At 38.9% G+C, this 18,500-nt stretch overlaps 1 protein-coding gene across 8 annotated transcripts in view; it reads right to left on the reverse strand.

The window, feature by feature from the left end:
• Positions 1-18,292, reverse strand: part of Prosap (prosap) — a 41,920-nt gene extending 23,628 nt beyond the window's left edge. For 5 of the 8 annotated variants that reach the window (XM_069051239.1, XM_069051244.1, XM_069051243.1 and 2 more), the window contains exon 1: positions 18,081-18,292. The gene's annotated coding sequence lies outside the window, so the exon portion shown is untranslated. Of the gene's footprint in view, positions 1-7,313; positions 7,435-18,080 lie in introns of those variants that run through there. The other 3 variants (XM_069051242.1, XM_069051240.1, XM_069051236.1) reach the window with 2 other exon arrangements.
• Between the last annotated feature and the right edge of the window lie 208 nt (positions 18,293-18,500).

Genomic DNA, 18,500 nt, shown 5'->3' on the forward strand with positions numbered 1-18,500 from the left:
TTATTATATTCGTGATTAGCCATCGGAATCTGTTTGGTTTAGTCAGTCATGAGGTACCAATTAATTTTTTTTTGTCGAAAAACAAAACGTGAATTGGTGCTGTAATTACGCAATAAGCAATTATACAGGCTAGTATGTGAAAGCAACAAAGCGGTCCATAAAAAACCAACGCACATACACTTCAGCACACATAATCCGTGCCGCCATTGCAGTCTTAAAGCCATAAATTTATGTATTATATTATCTCGTATGCTCATACAAAGCCGATGGTACACACGTATAAATTAAAGTTCCGAACGGAACCGTTTGGGGTCGCTGCGAACAATAAAAATTTTCCCAACCGTACACACATGTGTGCGGTGTGTTCGGGACTTTTTGATGTTTTGGATTTATTTTTTCTGCCGAAATGGTAGCGCGTCGTCCTTGGAAGTGAGCCGAACACGTGCGTTGCGTAATCTGACATTTCAGTTTCAGCAAGTACTCGACTTTTTGATAACGATAATCGTGTGAGCAGTAAAAGGCAATAAACACACAATAAAATGGTTTTATTATCTTTCACGCTCAGGTAAACCACATTAATTACGGTCGGAATAAAAGTTTAATTACACGAAAGCACGTAAAATGAAAGTGACTGCTACCAGGACTACCGGGTGGTAGTTTTGATAAGTGAAGTGAAGGCTTGAGAATGTCCCGAGGGAACGGCGGGATGAGAATGTCGTGAGGGGGAAGATCGGCGCCTCTTGGTGCGACGGACGGTTGAGAGATTATTACCGTTTGCAATTTCGTACGATTCGTGCGGTGGCCAGGAGGTTCAAGAGCAGATTCAATGGGAAAGATTAGGAAAAAAAAATGTCCCGCTAGACGTGTAGCTCGTATGTACCGAGAGGCAGTACCGTTCGGCTGAAAAATCTAGAACAGTAAGACGCAATAGTGGTACCGGGACAGTAGTACCGTCGAAGACGCGCCTGAAAAGCGATATGTATTTCTCGGCGGGCTCCGTTGCACAATTACGACAAAACAGAAGAGTTACACAAGACTTCTTTCACCGGCCGCATACCACGCAGCGATATAGTTATTGAATGTTGCTTGCGCCAGTCGACGACGTCTTGGACCATGCAGGTCGTTATTTTCACCACAAATTGCGATCGCACCGGAATGGCTCTATCACGTTCCCGGAGCGTCATTATTGTCGCTATCGCCGGTTAATTTGAATAAGTGGCGTTGTATAATTTAAATATCAGCAGGGCTGACAAGCGGCGCGGATCGCCCGCCAAATATGTACTTGGGGAAGTTTTGCAAACGCAAAAATCACCCGACGATGCGGTTCTGATTATTATTATCGTTGTGCGAAAAGAAAAAGCCCGGCGAGGATGAGTGTGAGGGCGCTCCGGAATTTAAAAAAAATCCTTAATTGCATTTTTTTTAATTTGACGATGCGAATGTTTGGAACGTCCTTTTAATTGGTCAGTTGCATTTTTGTTGCTCTATTGGATAGCGCACACCTGTTACGTTGCCAAATGTCAGTCGGTGAGAATTGTTCGAGACGATTACGTAAGGTATACGTCATAAAAATCGTTCGTAATTATCGAAAAATTTATTCCTCATACAGTTGACTCACAAATCGGGTTTTTAACAGTTTTGCATTATTTTGTTATGAGATATGAATAACTGGAAAAAAGGAATTGACCTTTCACGGTACTCGGAACAATTCTTCGATGGTACCCGTGATATGTTTTAATTTTTATTTAGGAATATAAATTGTTTAATTTTTGGTTTTACATACAGGCTGTTTTCTAAAAAACGCCGCAAGCCGTAGCTCCTTTATTTATTGTACGATTTTAATAGGCAAAAAAGCAATAAAATGGTTAAAAAAACACTACAAAACGGCTTAATTTTTTTATTTTTTTCAACATTAATTCTTATATCAAATAAGTGTCAATACATATTTTGTTTTTAACGGAAACACATTTTTTTATTTTTATTCTGGTGGAGAATTTTTTTCTGATTTCAATGATCTCTAACACGTTGACTTTTGTGCAATAAAAATTCAAAAAAAATAATAAAAATGTGATTAGGTTACGATGTTTTATAAATAAATTAAAAAAAAAATCAAACGCGCCGTGGAAAACAATGACAATGTCAAAGGGATAAATGTCATTTCGTCATTCTTCGAACGAAGAGAACATTTGTCATTCTTTTCCACGGCGCGTTTGATTTTTTTTCAAATTCATCGTAATGTAATTAAACCTTTTATTTATTTTCCTAAATATTTATTCCATAAAAGTCAACGTGTTAGACATCACTGAAATCAGAACAAAAATCTACCAGAATAAAAATAAAAAAATATGCTTCCATTTAAAAAAAGAAAGTTGACACTTATAACAATTAATGTTGAAAAAATAAAAAATGCATCCATTTTGTAGTGTTTTTTAGCCATTTTATTGATTTTTTTGTTTATTAAAATTGGACAATAAATAACGGAGTTAGGTACGGTTTGTGGCGTTTTTTAGAAAACATCCTGTATATGTACTGGAACTGGAGGCTTTATCCCCGCTGAATATTTTAAATATTTTGTTATTATAAAAAAGGGGCACGGAATCGAGGCCGGATTTATTTAGCATAATGGATATTGAGTATGTAATGATTTCTTTGGAAGTACTATTTATTTTGAGTGTCATGTAATTCTGGAAGATATAGAAGTACTATTAATGTTTTTCATAGTATCTCTGTACATCAAGCAAATCTTTATCTAGTAAAATTTATTGACACTTACGTTGAAATGTCCTTAAATTCTGTCTTGTGATAAGTTGGGTATTGTTCCAAACTTTTTAAAAAGTCATCCAAAAATTTTTAGCCATTTAAAAAAGATTCTCTTTCAGATGAGCAGAATTTCTAGAAGCTTTTAGCGTAAAATAGCAAAGTCAAAATTTTTCCACTACCACGCAGATGATTCGTCATCTAACAGGTGTGTAGATTTAACACAATAACTTCTTGAGGCGAATTGTTTTTTACTCACATTTAATTCGTAGTGTTTTTTTACCTATTACATACATGTTTCAGACATATAGCAGACAAATGTTTAATGTCCTTGAAAATTGAACCAATGAAAAGGTACTATGTACCACCGTCAAAACCGAATAATAATTTTTTGGGTAGCTTTTCAAATAATGAAGATGCAGCTTTCGTTCTTGCCTTTTTGGAGATTTTTAAAAATGTTTTTAAAATGTCATTTAATTTAATTCTTGGTTTACCACAAGATTTTTTTTTTACTTTGGATCTTTTGACGATGAGGTCGGTCAAAGATATTTGCTTCTGAAAGTTCTCATTCTCCAAATAGAATTTAAAAATGTGCCTCTGATAAAATTGTGGGAAAGCTTTTATACTTATTAAAGGAAACAAGGCAACTTACCCAAAAATTACCTGATCATTTAGGGTGAAAGATGTACGAGTTGCAAATAAAATCAAGAAATTTTATCAAGACTGTTTTTATTCACTCTGAATATTTTAATTTATATCTTTGACTTGCAAATTTCATAATACTTAATTATTATTATTGTGATTCTGACGACTTGGATATTATAATATAATGCACCATGTCAAAGGTAAAATAAAGGAATATGAAATGAGACTCGAGTTTTATCAATTACTTTCGCCACCCACCAGCGACAAAATTTCATCTTATTTATAGCGGGTCACATCTGACCTCATCTAATAAAATCGCGTTTCTATTATTTCAAATAGGATGTAAAAATGAGTACAAAAAATCAGGTCCAGACACTACACCGTCGATGCAATTAAATTCAAACAAAAAATGATAATTACGTTAATTAAATTTAGTTACACATTTAATTACACATACTGAACGAGATTAAAATGTAATTTGAAAAACTCCAAGGACAAATTTTACTGCGAATTATCCACCTAGGGTCTGTTCTGACCCCAGACACGCATAAACCTAATTATCTTATGAATTCTGCAATTTATGCTAAATGAGGCCATTGTTGGGAATAAAAAATGTGAAAACAAAGTTATCTAGCATATTGAAGCGTAATTAAATCGTATTACACACATATATTTTTTTGACGTTTTAGTTGACCCCAGTGTTAAAATGTCCTCTTTACTCTTTCGATTTCAAGTTTCTCGTAATACATTACAAACATTACAAATGCGGTAGGCTACATTTTATAGCGCGAGGTTTTTAGATTTAAACACGACCGCGCAGCGGGAGTGTTTTAACAAAAACTGAGCGATGTAAAATGCCTACCGCATTAGTAATGCATCATCTTTTTGGCCGACAACTCGTTTTTTCAAATTTGAAATTTGTTGTAACCAATAATTTTGCAAAACCCGTCAAAGAATGACATTTGATTAATAAAATACCAGAAAGTTATATATTATATGTACCGATAACTGATATGCTTACGATTTATACCACAAGATGGCGCCATCAGAATTCACAATTTTTCAGAAGATAACAATTAAATTATGTTCATTTTCGAAAACTGAACGGATCAATGATAGCGGTATCTTTATTTATGATAAGCCAACATTTTTTTTGGAGGTCCCTGAAAGCTTAAAATTTTCGTGTGGTAAAATGACAGATAGTTTGATTAGTGTGTAAAAATCAAGACCCCGTAGCTGTTCAAAATGTGTAAACATGTCATTTAGAGTTGAGGAGGCCAAAAAATATTTGACATAAACGTTTGTTCTTTTTTCTGGAAAAAAGCTCAGATTTAGATTTGAAATTAAAACGATCACATTATTTTACTGTCAAGTAGATTTTGCTTTTGTGCAATTAATTAATCGTAATATGGTGAGAATTCTAGTCGTTTATTTCCAAATTTATGTGGATGAAAACGATATTTTGAATTTTTATCTTGTCCAATTACTAGAGCTCGCCCATAAAACATTCTGGCAGCTAGTGTACCATTTAAAAATTAGTTTATGCGGTCCACGTGTGTTTGGAAAGCTGTCAAGATCGAGGCTACATTTCGTCGTTCCGAAAATCACTATAAGAATAAAAAATTAAAATCGGCGTAATCTATGCATGTGATCGCAAAAGCTGTCCAATAACTTCCCAACCAACCACGCACCTAAAACCGTGTCGTTTAAATACCGACCAGGATCACTTCCTGAATGCCAGAACTGGACCACTCCGTCGTTTCAATTTCCGCACGCATCGCATCCTGACCGTTGCAGGAATTTCATTTGCGACAATCGTTCGAAAAGGCCCCGTCAAGCGCGTGCGCTTCTTAACGCCACGGGGGCTCCGTCAGGATTGATCGATTCAGAAACCGAGATAAAATAAAGAAATGTTTGATTCGCACCCGGAGGCGATCTTCGCCGCGATCATTCCTCCTCGGCTCTCGTTCGCGTTCACCTTACGCAATCCGAAATTTGACAGCGAAGAGGGGAAAGAAAGCACTTTCCCCGGAATGCACGTTGCACCCGCAGGTTGCAGGAAATGAGTGGCGCAGCGAAAGATCTCCCACAGATTGGGCGAGTGAGTAACGTTTTGTTTAGCTAATCCGTTTCCTGCTGCCCTAACGGTACCGAGAGGGCAATCTGTGGACACAATGGACAAGAAGCCGGCGGTCTTGCGCACTTTTTACAACAAAAACCATTTTGCTAAGCAGCACTGTTAGTTCAGCGCTGCAACGGAAAGTACCAACGGGTACTCTTGAAGACTTGACGACGGATTAAAATTGTTTATCGGTTGGTGGATCTCCGATTTGTTCTGGAAGTTGCTGATTGGTGCTGATGAGAAAGTACCATCAAGTACTGCCGTCGAGAAATGAAAATTTGATGGTCAAAAATTCTTTGTTCTGTTGGGGGATGTCCGATTTGTTGTGGAAGTTGTTACAACACTCTGATTGACGCAACTGAAAAAGTACCAGCAGGTACTGGCGTCGAGAAATGACAATTTGACAGTTCAAAAGTTGTTTGTGCTGTTGGGGGTGTCTGATTTGGAGAAGTTGTTGGTACCAGCAAGTACTGGCGTCGAGAAATGAAATTTGCATGAGCTTGACGGTCCTTGTTGTGTGTGGCGAGCCTGGTCGATCATTATGGGAGTTCAAACAATGAAAAATCATCAGTTACAAAGTACTGTTGTCGGTATATCATCTGCACCGTGGTTGTAGTCACGACTTGACCACGGCCAAGGCCCTCGGTGTCCTCACGAGGCTTCTTGGCAACGTCGAATTTGTTGGACGTCGAACCGGCCCAACGTCATCGATAATGGGATGAAATTGGCTCCGGCTCTATTGTTTATTTATGGTCAGTTGGCGATTTGGATTTTTTCCAGGCGTGATTCGAAGGTACGTCGATCGACCTATCGTGATGCACCGCATAAATAACGTCCATGGATTGTTTGCATTTATAACACGGCAATGCAATAACAACAGACAAGTCTATTTGTAAAGCAACTTGAGCTATCCTTTTTATTAATGCCCCGCTGCCTCCGACATGACATGCGCACAATGCACTCCACTGACGAGGCCACGTTGCCACAAAAAGACAAAACGGCACACAACGGACGATTGTTTGGCGAATAGTGGCGGTCGGAGAACGCGGGCCGGGGGGTCGCCCACGGAACAGAAATTATTTTGGTCCTGGGCAGTAAAAAATAATTTTTGAAAATGTGTAATTCGACTTCAAAGATGATATACAAGAAGTAAAAAAAAAATGGATAAGTTCTTCTATTTCAAACTGGCAAAAGTGACAACAATGCACTAGACATTGACGCTATTTATAACCTCAAATTTTGAAAAAAAAACACAACCAAATCAACAGACAGCTTTACTACCAAAATGCAATGTGGCGACATTTAATTTGTCTACGGTCCAGAAATGATTGTGCTAAAATAGTCACCGACGAAAGGTCAGAAGAAGAAACAAGTCCTTTTAATCAAAGGAGAAAGTGTAGAAATTGCAAACAAGACTGATCAGAATATTACAATTTTTCCATTCTTCATCTCAGCGTTGTGAACAGATTGCGAATCTACCTACGTTCTCGTCAAACTTACGTAACGTCATCATTTGAAGGAAAGAAAACTGAAAAGTAGGAAAAGTAGCTTTCACATATTGGCAGAGGACGTTTCAGCACATCCTGTTCATCTTTACCCGAAGGTTATGAAATGGTTGCAGCGACACCGCCCGCGCTGACACCTCTTGAATTCGGTGGGAGCCGGTCGCGTCTAACCTCGTGACATTTAATTCGTCCACAATCCTGACATAACAGCGCCAAAAGGGGTTTAATGCCATCGCGAATCTCGGCTGCCTGTTGGCATTTCAAAAAAAAATTCGCAAACTCACCGCAATTTCGTCCACGTTATCTGCCAGTAGCGTTAGTTGATTGTGGACATCGCTTGCGATCACTTTGACAATACGCACTGTTCCCCGTCCCGATCGATCGCTCTTTGTTCCCCGCATGCCGAAAATAATCGATTCGCGCCGCCCCCCGAAGTGGACCGCCGCGCGTCCACGTGGTGCGGCGGTAATTGGTTTTGTATTTTTTCGCCGTTTAAGCCGAAGTTCATCGTTCCACCATTGTCATTCATGCCTCCAAGTTTGGAAGGAGCGCGCGAGCGAGAGGGGCGACGACGGAGAAACCGCACCGAGCCCACATGGTATTAAAGTTTTTACCATATTTATAGTCAGTGGGCGATCTGGAACTATTATTTTGCCATTCCTGACCTGGGAGTGTTTGTATTTCGGATTTATCGGCGGTGCGTCTGCTCGAAGGGCACCGAAAAGTGAAAACTCACTCCAACCGGGGGGGAAACCGCGCCCGCCGCCGTGGGCGGGGGCCGTATCGATGTTTCGGTTTTTTCGTCGTTATGTTAATCCCGACGACATCGGGACCAGATTTATCATCGAAACGAGCCGAATAATTAAATCGGGAGACACCTGAATCGCGCCGAAAATGATTAATTTCGCTCATTTGCATCCAACATAATTACAATAAATTAGTCGGCTCGGGCGGATCTCGTTTCGAGGACTAATTGGACCGCGACGGCTTTCCCGAAGAGGAAGAGATTCGTAACAGCGAAAAAATGCGTTCGCACGTGGTGCGGAGAGAGGCCGAAAGCGCGTCTGAGCTTGGTTCGGCGCGCCAAAGTGACTGACAGTAATTAGACGGGACAAGACGGAAGTGAAGCGATCTTTCGACTGACTGGCCAACAATAAAGAATTCGTTATTGGAAAAGTCGTCGATACTAGGTCAGCCATCACGTTTAATGAACTTTATTATCTCAGCCCTTTTACTCCGGTCTGCGCGCGATTACTTAACGTCATTATGTTGTGTTAACTTTAACAACAGCTACCTGTTGTGATGTTCGATGTAATTCGTATCAAATGTCAGCCGTGTTTTGTAACTTTAAAAATCGCCAGATCGCTTTTTAATGACAGGAAACAAATTCTCTCGAGTGTTAACCCACTAAACTCGAGAAACGTAAATTTGTCAATCGGTTTTTTGCCAAACCAGAAAATTAACCACAATTAAGCGTACGAATTCTCCGGTGTCTCGTTACGATTAATGACGTTTCTCAAATTGAGATTTTTTTTGGTGGGTTTTTTTTTTACAACGATCGAAATACCGTTGAGCGGCGGCGCGACTCACTTCCTTCGCGAAAACACTGTGTACATAACTGTTTTCAATTTTCTTTCGTTGTTTTAGCAATAACGTTATTGGATTTGACAAGTGCGTGGGCAGATTCGTAATGTATTCGAAATGTTCAGGTGTTGAGTGACGCTTTGAGGGGAAATGATCTGTCTTTGTGGCAGTTCGGGTGACATAAAATAATTATGTAGAATTTTATGGTTTTTATTCGATTTTGTTGTACGTTTCCTGTGCAAATGTCTGCGACAAGTAATGGCGAAATGTGAATTGGAAACTCTTAAGTGTATTAGTAAAAAGGAAGTGAGAGAAAAAAACCTAGAAAGTAAAAACTTTGAAATAAGGAAGAAGAGAAGAATTAGAGGAAGCCTGTGGAGCAGGTATGGTAAAGATATTGGGAAACAGAAGAAAAAGATACAAAAATATACATACAAAAGAATACAAAAATAAATACAAAATATGTAGGTTAAATAGAAAATGTTTCCTCTTTTTAACTTGCATAAAAAATTATCTATTATAGTCCTATTTCTTTCGTCCTTTCTTTTTCATTGTAAATTCTCGTTTTCTATTTATTATTTTACGAAGTTCTCCTCCGTGATCTTTTTCTATCAAGTATGTACTAGAAATTAGTAGTTTAGTGATTTTTTTGTTCTTTTTTTCGTTTCTTTTTATTATTCTGTTCAAGTACGAATAGTAGTGGGTAGATTGTACAAGTGGTAAAAGGAGATTTGAAAATGTGAGCAAATTAGACAAAAAATAGAAATGTATAAAGAAAAAATATCAAAGAAAGCAAGTGAAAGAATAAGAAACAAAATAAAAGTTAAAGAAGAAAGAAGGAAACTGTCTTAAAATAATACATAGAACAATTGAAACAAGAAAGAAACAAAATAAGATATGATGAAATAAAAGAAGTGTAATGATGAACATAAAAATGAAAATACAGGGTGTCTCAAAATTCGCGAATTCCAAATTCAGAGCGTTGTAGGGGATCACTTCAGTAGTCCAAATATGGAAATTAAAAAAAATCGGGACTCCCCCCACAAAGATACATTGGTCTGAAGGTGCACTCTTTGAAGTGCGTTTTCTTCAAATACAGGCTGCAAAGTTCAGGGTTTATTGTTATTTATTTTTTGAAGAATAGCTTTACTTTGGAGAAAAAAATCTAAATTTTTTGTAATTTTTCTTAAAAATGGAACGGCAACGTAGCTAGAATAGTATTTTGTCACTGTGGATATGAACGCTGCTATGTATTGAACAAAATTAAAGTGCTTATATCTTCTTCAGGAAGAGCGAATTTTTTTTTCTAAGTATTTTTCGAGCTCCACTGGGTCCTTCTCTACCACGCTCTGAATTCGGGATTCGCCAATTTTGAAACACCCTGTATATAAATACATACAATAATGAAGATATTTGAATTGATAACCTAGTTTATGTAATGCAAGTGGTCTTCAGAAAAATAAATAACTAATCCATCTCTGCCAGTTAAATATTATTTATGTAATTAATTTTAGGGCTCACAACAATCCAAACATGTCAAAATTCTTACTGTATTAGCAGAGAAAAAAATAATCACAAAGAATCTTTTCTGTCGGGATTTCTTAATTTTTTTATATCTCGTTTTTGTTTCGTTATCTTTCCATACATTCGTGTCTCACAGTTATCTTAAATTTATGATATAAGCTTCATCAAATAAAAATGTGGAACATCAGGATTTTGCTTCACACGACGAATTTTTTCCATTTTTTACAGTTTTACGTTAATAAAAACTCGACGATCTAAACCAAGAAAAAAAAACAGTTTCAATTTTATTTATGCAACGTCAAAGCCGATCCAAAAAATGATTTCGTCTCAACACGGGGACGATTTAGCTCAAATCGTATACAGGGTGACCCCTGGTGGCGACCTTGACTGGAGCCTCGACCCTCCGTCGCTTTCTTTTTCGTCGAAAAACCGCCTCGAATTTCATTGTGACGTGTTTTTTTGGAAAAACTTGGATGCCACGGACCGCACTCCCGAAGGCGTCTTCGTCTGGAAGCCGCGGCGTCCGGCGCACTGAATTATTTACCCCGGTCGAATTTACTCCGGCCGCGTGTTACCGTAATCCGTGTAGGCGAATATGTAGAAAAGGATATCTGTTGGAATGTAAGTAATAACGGTTAAAGGCGAGATTTAGATATCGTGCCGGTGTTTCGTTACCACACTTTTTCCTAGGGCGTTCGTGACAAAAGCGCCAATTTTACACCGTCGACACTCTGATAAGATGCGTCTCACCCGACCAATCGCAGATTAGCCCACGATCAATTAAAATACCTAGGCTGGCCACTCTCGACGGCCGTATCTAAAAATTAATCTGATATTATATAGGATAACCAGTTTGGAGCATTGTTAAAATACAAGTTACTTGATATGGCAAGGCGAGAAAATCCAATAGTGACAACAAACACTCCGACCGGACCGACTCTTACTTTTAAGAAGGCTCTCGATGCTCGCACGACAAACGACAACACAGTCTTTGATCGGTTCACACGCAGACAATAAGCACGCACGACACAAGCTACGACTTTCGGTCGACTCTTATCGGGGGTCCCTCAGCGCTCCACAACAGTACCACTGCTTCAAATCTGAGTAAACTGAGAGTCGCTGTCACGGTACAGTGCGAGAAAAAATGAACAGTTTGGGTAATGAACTAATGATACGTTGGTGTATGGAGTCCCGCAGTGGTCTGCACGAGTACCGCTGCTTGAAATAAGAGTCAACCGAGAGTTTAGGGGTCATCAAAATGCTATCACGGTACAGTACACGAAAAAATGAACAGTTTGTCTCTAATGATACATTAGCGCACAATTGATCTACCACTAGCAAAAAACAAAAACAACTACGTGTAAAACAGGAGAACATCGGCGTCGGGTCCATGCTGTGGGTGTGAGTGTGTGAAGCAGTCGGGATGCAAAGGCAACTCCCCTAGACATACCACTACGTCACATCACACGGTGTTGTAAATGCGTGTTGTGCAACCTAGTGGCGGGACCTTGGGAGCAATAATTAAGGGACGCCTCCACCATGCAAACCTTCACCTCGTGGATGGCCGGTTACAATGAGGGGTTGGGACCGTGTCGCGAAAGTCGACGTCGCAAAGCGTAGCCGTCGAGTTGGGCGTCGGGTCGCATAAAATTACAGTTAATGTGTATGTGCAGAATGAGTCGACGGGCTTATCGTCTGGAAGGTGGGATGCGGTGCGTTCGTCGTACGTGAGATCCTGCCGGGTGAGTGCGGTTGTTAAGCTGGCATTCGGTAGCGGCGAGCCGCACGCCGCACATGCAATCAATACCAATTATTCAATTAACGCGGCCGAGATGCGATCATTTCAATAATTTCAATCATGCGATGCAAAAACGAAGAGAATGGGGCCATTCATGGAGAGCGGGCAAGGTCGCGGTACTACCTTTTCGACGGAATCGTGGAAAGCTCTCTTGGTGTGGAAACCGACGTGTTTGCACACGCGAGACCAGAGCTACCACGAGTTTTGGACTTGGAGTACCACCTCGAGATCGAAAGGTACTGCTCACCAGAATGGGGTCTGGGAGTTTCGCGACAGATGCAGGTTTTTTTATATAGCAGATCTTAAACTATTTTCTTAGCAACTCTTCTGAGTAGATAAAGTAGCACTTTAACCGCAAGGGTAGATAAAGTAACACTTTAACAACAAGGGTAGAAAAAATGTTTTAACTTAAAACTTGAAGTCCTGCTATAGAACAAAATGTTGTATTACACACGACGATTAAATCTCATCTTCTCGAGCGTAATTAACCCTCTCAAAGATAAAGTACAATTTTATCGTCTTGTATAATAAATAACTACAAGTACCATTTACGATTTTCAAAACTGGTAGATTTTTATTGTTGGATCGTGAGTCGTAATACAATATGTAATTTAAAGATCGCCGATTATGCGTTTTCAAAAAAGCAAAATTGTTTTATATTTGTTTGGTTTTTGGGGAAAAAAATCTGTTCGTTTATTGAAAATTGTGTATTAAGAGGTATTAAAGTACCATTACGAATAATTTATTGCCGTTATTAGGGCAAAAGGGAATAATAAATAGTCAATTAAGCTTCCTATCATTTCGCTCAAATAAATTCCGGTTCTTAATAACACTTAAATTAGTTAATGAACATGCAATTAGCCAAGTGTCGAGAAAATTCCAGAGAATATGAAACTTTACGAAGGGAAATATCTTGCTCGGAGCTCTTGATATGCTTTAATCTTCGCACTAGTAGGTTGAAGTCGTTCACAAAACGAATTTCTATTTTGGAACTGATTAATAAAGTGGTCTAGATTGCGTATTAAAGAATAATTAATTTGTTCCTTAAACGTGAGTCGTTTGGTGAAAAAAATCTCGAGCAAAAAATTGTTTTTTAATATTAAAAGAACAATAATCATGGTTGGTACTAATACGTTGTTTGTTTGGCAACAATTCTAGATTTAATTAAAATAAAATTTGCTAAAAACTGAAAGTTTTCCATTTTTAAAAAACCTTCAGTCCTCCAGTCAAACAATTAGCCATTACTTTTCCATTTGCAATTTTAACTGGTACACTTAATCCATTGTGAACTCACGTTTAAATAAAAACAAAACAAACAAAAAAAGTTCGAAAAAGAAAACAAGGTTTCTTTTTGTTCAATTCTTAGTAACAATCAATCTTAAATTCCACTTTTTGTTGTTCAATTTTGTCAAATCGCTTTTGTTCATATTCTATCGGGTGTTCATTTAAAATTTCCGGGCAAAGTTGGCGTTGAAGAGTCGATTGTGAAGGCGCCACAGATCATGAATCACGGATCAGCTGTTTAAATCTTACGTTTTTACACGAGTGGTGCGTTCACAATCGACATTTAAATTTCCGGTCAAAGTTGGCGTTTATTTGTCGATTGTGAACGCACCACTCGTGTAAAAACGTAAGATTCAAACAGCTGATCCGTGATCCATAATCTGTAGTAGAACGTACCGTGGGGTGTACCGCAAGACTCTACTTTAGGACCTCTCTTATTATGTATACATCGAAACAGTACAAATTCAAGCACGAAGTTTTTTTGATGGTTTCAAGTTGTATTTTAACTTGGTCCATTTGTATTTTTATTTTGGAGCTGTTTAGTTAAGTGGTCTAGATTGCGTATCAAAGAATAATTAATTTGTTCTTTAAACGTGAGTCATTTGGTAGAAAAAAATCATGAGCAAAAAATTGTTTTCAATAATGATGGATGAAGTCATGAAATAATCATGATTACTCTAAGCATCTAGTTTAACAACAATTCTCGACTTATTTCAAGTTCTTTAAAAGTTTTTTCTTCGATCATCAATACTTTTCTATTTGTAATTTTTACAATAAGATATTTTACTTTTACTAGAAACAAAATACCAAAAAATTACACAAGTGAAAACCATATTGCCGAGTGTACCACAAGACTCTACTTCAGGTCCTTTCTTATTAAGGTCTATAGCGAAACTGCAAAAATCTTACCAGGAAGGCTTTTTCAAGTTGTGTTTCTGAAATTATATTTAACTTAACTTCTGTTGGTCATCTTTAAAAAGAAGTCAACTGACTGAAATGAGTGTTAAATAATTCTTCTCACAATTAGGAAGATCGGTCCTTTCTTCACATTTTATTATCACAATCATTATTACGACTTAGACACCCAAATTAGAACACAGATGTGGGAAAGGTTTAATTTTTGTAAAAAGCTTTGCACGTTTTCGTGGTTAATCTCCGCGGCGCGTGTTGCAGCGCAAAATATTTCTTCGGCGTCGTGTCCGGATGAATAATCGGAGTCCGTCATCGTCAATTCCAGATATGGCAATGACAAAAATCCTTAATTGGATCGGGTCGAGCGGCAAGTGCGAAAGTTCCGCTTGTGCCGTCGACGGCCCCATGAATAATTCCGTTCGGAAATCTGTCGAAAAACTGGCCAAATCACTTAAGAGCAATATTCGCATCGATGTCGCTAATCGAACCTTCAAGGCCGTAATAACCTTAGCCCGGCATCCACTCCGATTATCGTTCTTCTGCGCCGCACCATTTGTCCGAAGAGCGAAGAAAAAAAAAACCGCCACGAATCTGCTGAGTAAGGAACGGACCGTTGTCAAAAGGTCCGGCGACCGTAAAGCAGCGAACAAGAATCATTTAAATTAATTGGAATTCGACCAGTTCGAAATTTGCATCGTACAGTCGATTTCCGAAGCGATTAGGGCGGCAGCGTCGCCGCCGGCCCCGCTTCATTTCCACCGAATCGAGTGGGCGTGCGGAAGCGAATTATCAATTAAAGGATTCATCAAGGATTTATCGGGAGGGCGTTGGATTTATTTTCCATTTCCTTATTATGCCAGCTGAAACACGGTTATCTAGTTCTTGTTGCTAATTAATGTGATGCATTATAAAAGCGAGCCAACACGGCTACCTGTTTTCTGCGACAGAGCCAACGATAAAAGCGGATCAGGTGGCCGGAAATTTTCCACGGAAAAACTATTCTCGTTAATGTTTTACGCGAAAATTATCGACGCGAGATAAGCACTTCCGCCTGTCCTTGGTATCACTTTAACAGGTGGATCGGACGAGAGGTTCGAGGCTCTCGATAATAACCGCCAGGGACACTCAAAACGCGAGAAAAATCGATCGAAATTTTGATTTTCCCACAAAGTGGACGCACTTGCACCCGATTTGTGCCCCGTTGAAAACACCTGGTGTGCGAACAATCGCGTGATTCGTTGCCAAACAAAGCAGCGCAGTTTATGGGAAGAGAAAAGCAATCAAATTTTCGACTGTCCTCTCAACGAACTATCATTTTCACCCGATTTGTGCCCCATTGAAAATATGTGGTGTACGATCGATTAGACAATAGATAGTGTCAAAAGAGGTGGAACCCGTCAGGGTTCCAGTTCACCAAATGCAAAACTGTTAAATCGAAAGTGCTATACAGAATGAAGATTAAGGACGATTTTGAAAAAAATTGAGAGTACCAACAGAAGTGCAAGACGAGTTTGTGTCGTTTGTCTAGATCGAAAGAAATCTAGTTGAGCAACCGTCAGCGCAAGATCGTCCAGACAAGGCGGTATTGTGAGTGTTGCAGTGTGGGGGCGAGCACAGTCTGTTCCGCGCAGTGTTGCCAGATCTACCGAATTTTCGGTAGATCTACCGAATTCGCATAAAATCTACCGATCTACCGATTTAAACCTCAAATCTACCGAAAAGTTACTCAAAAAAATCTTCATAATCTAACATTTTTAATAAACATTTTTTACTTCATTTGCATAAGAGAACATCTAAGGCGTTTTGTTTTGGACTGGTTGATGTGCCGTTATTCCTGGAGTTGAAAGGGTGATCCCGTTAATTACCCCGCTTTCTTTGTGTTCTGTTGTCGAAGGTGTGAAAGTGTAGCTTTTATTTATGTTTAGTTATTTTCTACATGTTACGGACTTGAACGTATTTCTTTAGAATTATATGACTGTAGCTGTTTTGTTGTTCTTTTTTTTGCTTTTCTCCTTTTGCCAATTGTGTTTCACAATTTATTAATTTATTTTCCCATTTATTTTGCTAGTAAGCGATGATTTGTTGAATAAATTCCGTTATTGTGATATGTGTTTCATTATTTGTCAATTAACTTTTATATTGTGATAATTACACATTACATTATGTAATTACAATTGGTATGAATCATCGTCAGAGACGAAGAAATAATAATATAAGTAACGATAAACGTGGTTTAATAATCAATTCCATGAATAATGGTTCAATGGCAAATAATGTACGGCTACAATTTAAATTAAGTAAAGTTTGACTAAACACAGTAAGGGAAATTTACATATTCAACGTACACGAAAATTCAAATTGCTGCAACAAACGAAAACAGATTATATGAAACAGTTCATAATGCTTCTGAACATATAAGGCCGGAAAATTATCATGTTATGTAGTATGTTGTACGTGAAAACTTTTCGAAGAAATGAAATAATGAATTAAAAATTTAAGAATGCCATGTAATATGTATTGTTTTATGACAATATTTCTACTATTTCTAGGATTAAATGGAAAACAGCGATTTTGTTTACGTAAAAACCGTGAAGTTCTTGCAAGTTTTTCCAACGTTATACTTCATAGAAATATTGTTTTTTAGTTTTTTCAGTCTACTGGAAGGCGTTTTGTTTTGGACTGGTTGATGTGCCGTTATTTCTGGAATCGAAGGGGTGATCCACACCAAACTCCGTTAAATGCCCTATTTTTTTTTGTGTTTAAATTACACCATGATGAGGGTGTGAAAGAGCGTAGCTTTTATTTATGTAAAATTCAATCGTTTTATTACAAGAAATACGTCCAGTGCCGAGAAATTAAAAAATCTACCGATTTTTTACGAAACCTACCGAAAAGTTCCGAGTTGATCTACCGAAATGTCACTCGATGGGTCTGGCAACACTGGTTCCGCGTGCATCATTCATCCCTCTGCGACAGACAAGTAATAGTCTGGTTTCGTAACGGTACTTGTGAAGGACAATTTTGAGCGATCTTATCGAATCGAACTGTTTAATATTGATTTACTAAAATTCCCGTAAGGCGAGACACCGAATCTGAATTAATAAAATCTGTAATCTGTCGTCGCGTTGACAGTGATGTGCCAATTATAATTTTTTGTGTAAAAAATGGACGACACGGTAGATAAAAAAAAGAATGAATCACCCTGTATGGAACAATGCGAACTGTCCGGCTCCGGCCCACGTGGTGTAGTAGTTGGCAGATAAAAAACGCCTCAGCTTTAACATTCTTGCTTTTAACAACGACATAAGAAACAGTTTATCAAACGAATTATTGTTTTCGAAAAGGCAATAGAACTGTTAGGAACATATTTTTTGCTCCAGATAGAGGAGACGCTCGAAAAAAATGTTAAGCGGTTTACGAGGAGTGCATGGCCTTAAATGTGGTTTGATTTATGTCTGGGGGGAAAATTTTGAAACGAAAAATTCGAATTCGATTGTAGGTAGTACCGTAGGGGGTGGTACCGGAGTTTTGCGAATAGCTGTGCAGACCGGTGGGCGAAAAAAGAGAAATTTTTGCGAAGTGTGTCAAAGAGCTTGGATGTATCGATGTGATGTAACCGAAAAGTAAAAGCTGAACCACCATCAAAGTACCGATGAGCGGCGACCACACAAAAAGTTCAAAACCTCTCCAACCTTGGACCGTTTTCTGATAAATTCGCTTTTTTCCTGCTGTAATTAATCATTCGTCAGTCGTTTGTTCAATGGGGCCGCTTCCTGCTCGCTTATTACTCTGACATTGGGTGTAATTCAAGCGGAAGCAGGTCCGGTCGATCTGAGGGCAAGTTCCCGACGGTACCGTCCCCGCGGTGATTTGAACGATTGGCACGGCGAACCCGTGCCCATTAAGGTGAAATGTCAACGTGCGTAACCCGTCGCGGTACTAGCTTTACCTTTGGGGCCGCAGCTGTGGTCGAATCCTCGCCCGCTAAATCCCACAGCACTGGAACAACGCGTCGGATCACACCACACCGGCGGACATTTGCGCAACAGAAACTTTAAAAAACCAGCCGGAGTACCGCTACAATAACACCACAGTTACCGTTCACTTTGAGCGCCCAGGTTCAACTGATTCTTCGGCTGGACCCGGCGGAGTACCGCGTTGCAATGACGCGTTCCACCTTCCGCGGCGCTGGTTGCACCCGTTGCAAAACGACCAAACCGCTGAGTCCGCCTCTGGAGCGATGCGATTTTTGCCCGCCGCTGCATTTTGCGTAGGAGCGCGGTGCGCTCTCGAAATACGAACATTTTTCCGAGCTTGCACCACGATAAGGTTAATGGTCAACAGACGGTCGTTGAAATTAAACTCGTTT

This window comes from Tenebrio molitor, chromosome 6, assembly GCF_963966145.1.
Source record: "Tenebrio molitor chromosome 6, icTenMoli1.1, whole genome shotgun sequence".
NCBI lineage: Eukaryota > Metazoa > Arthropoda > Insecta > Coleoptera > Tenebrionidae > Tenebrio > Tenebrio molitor.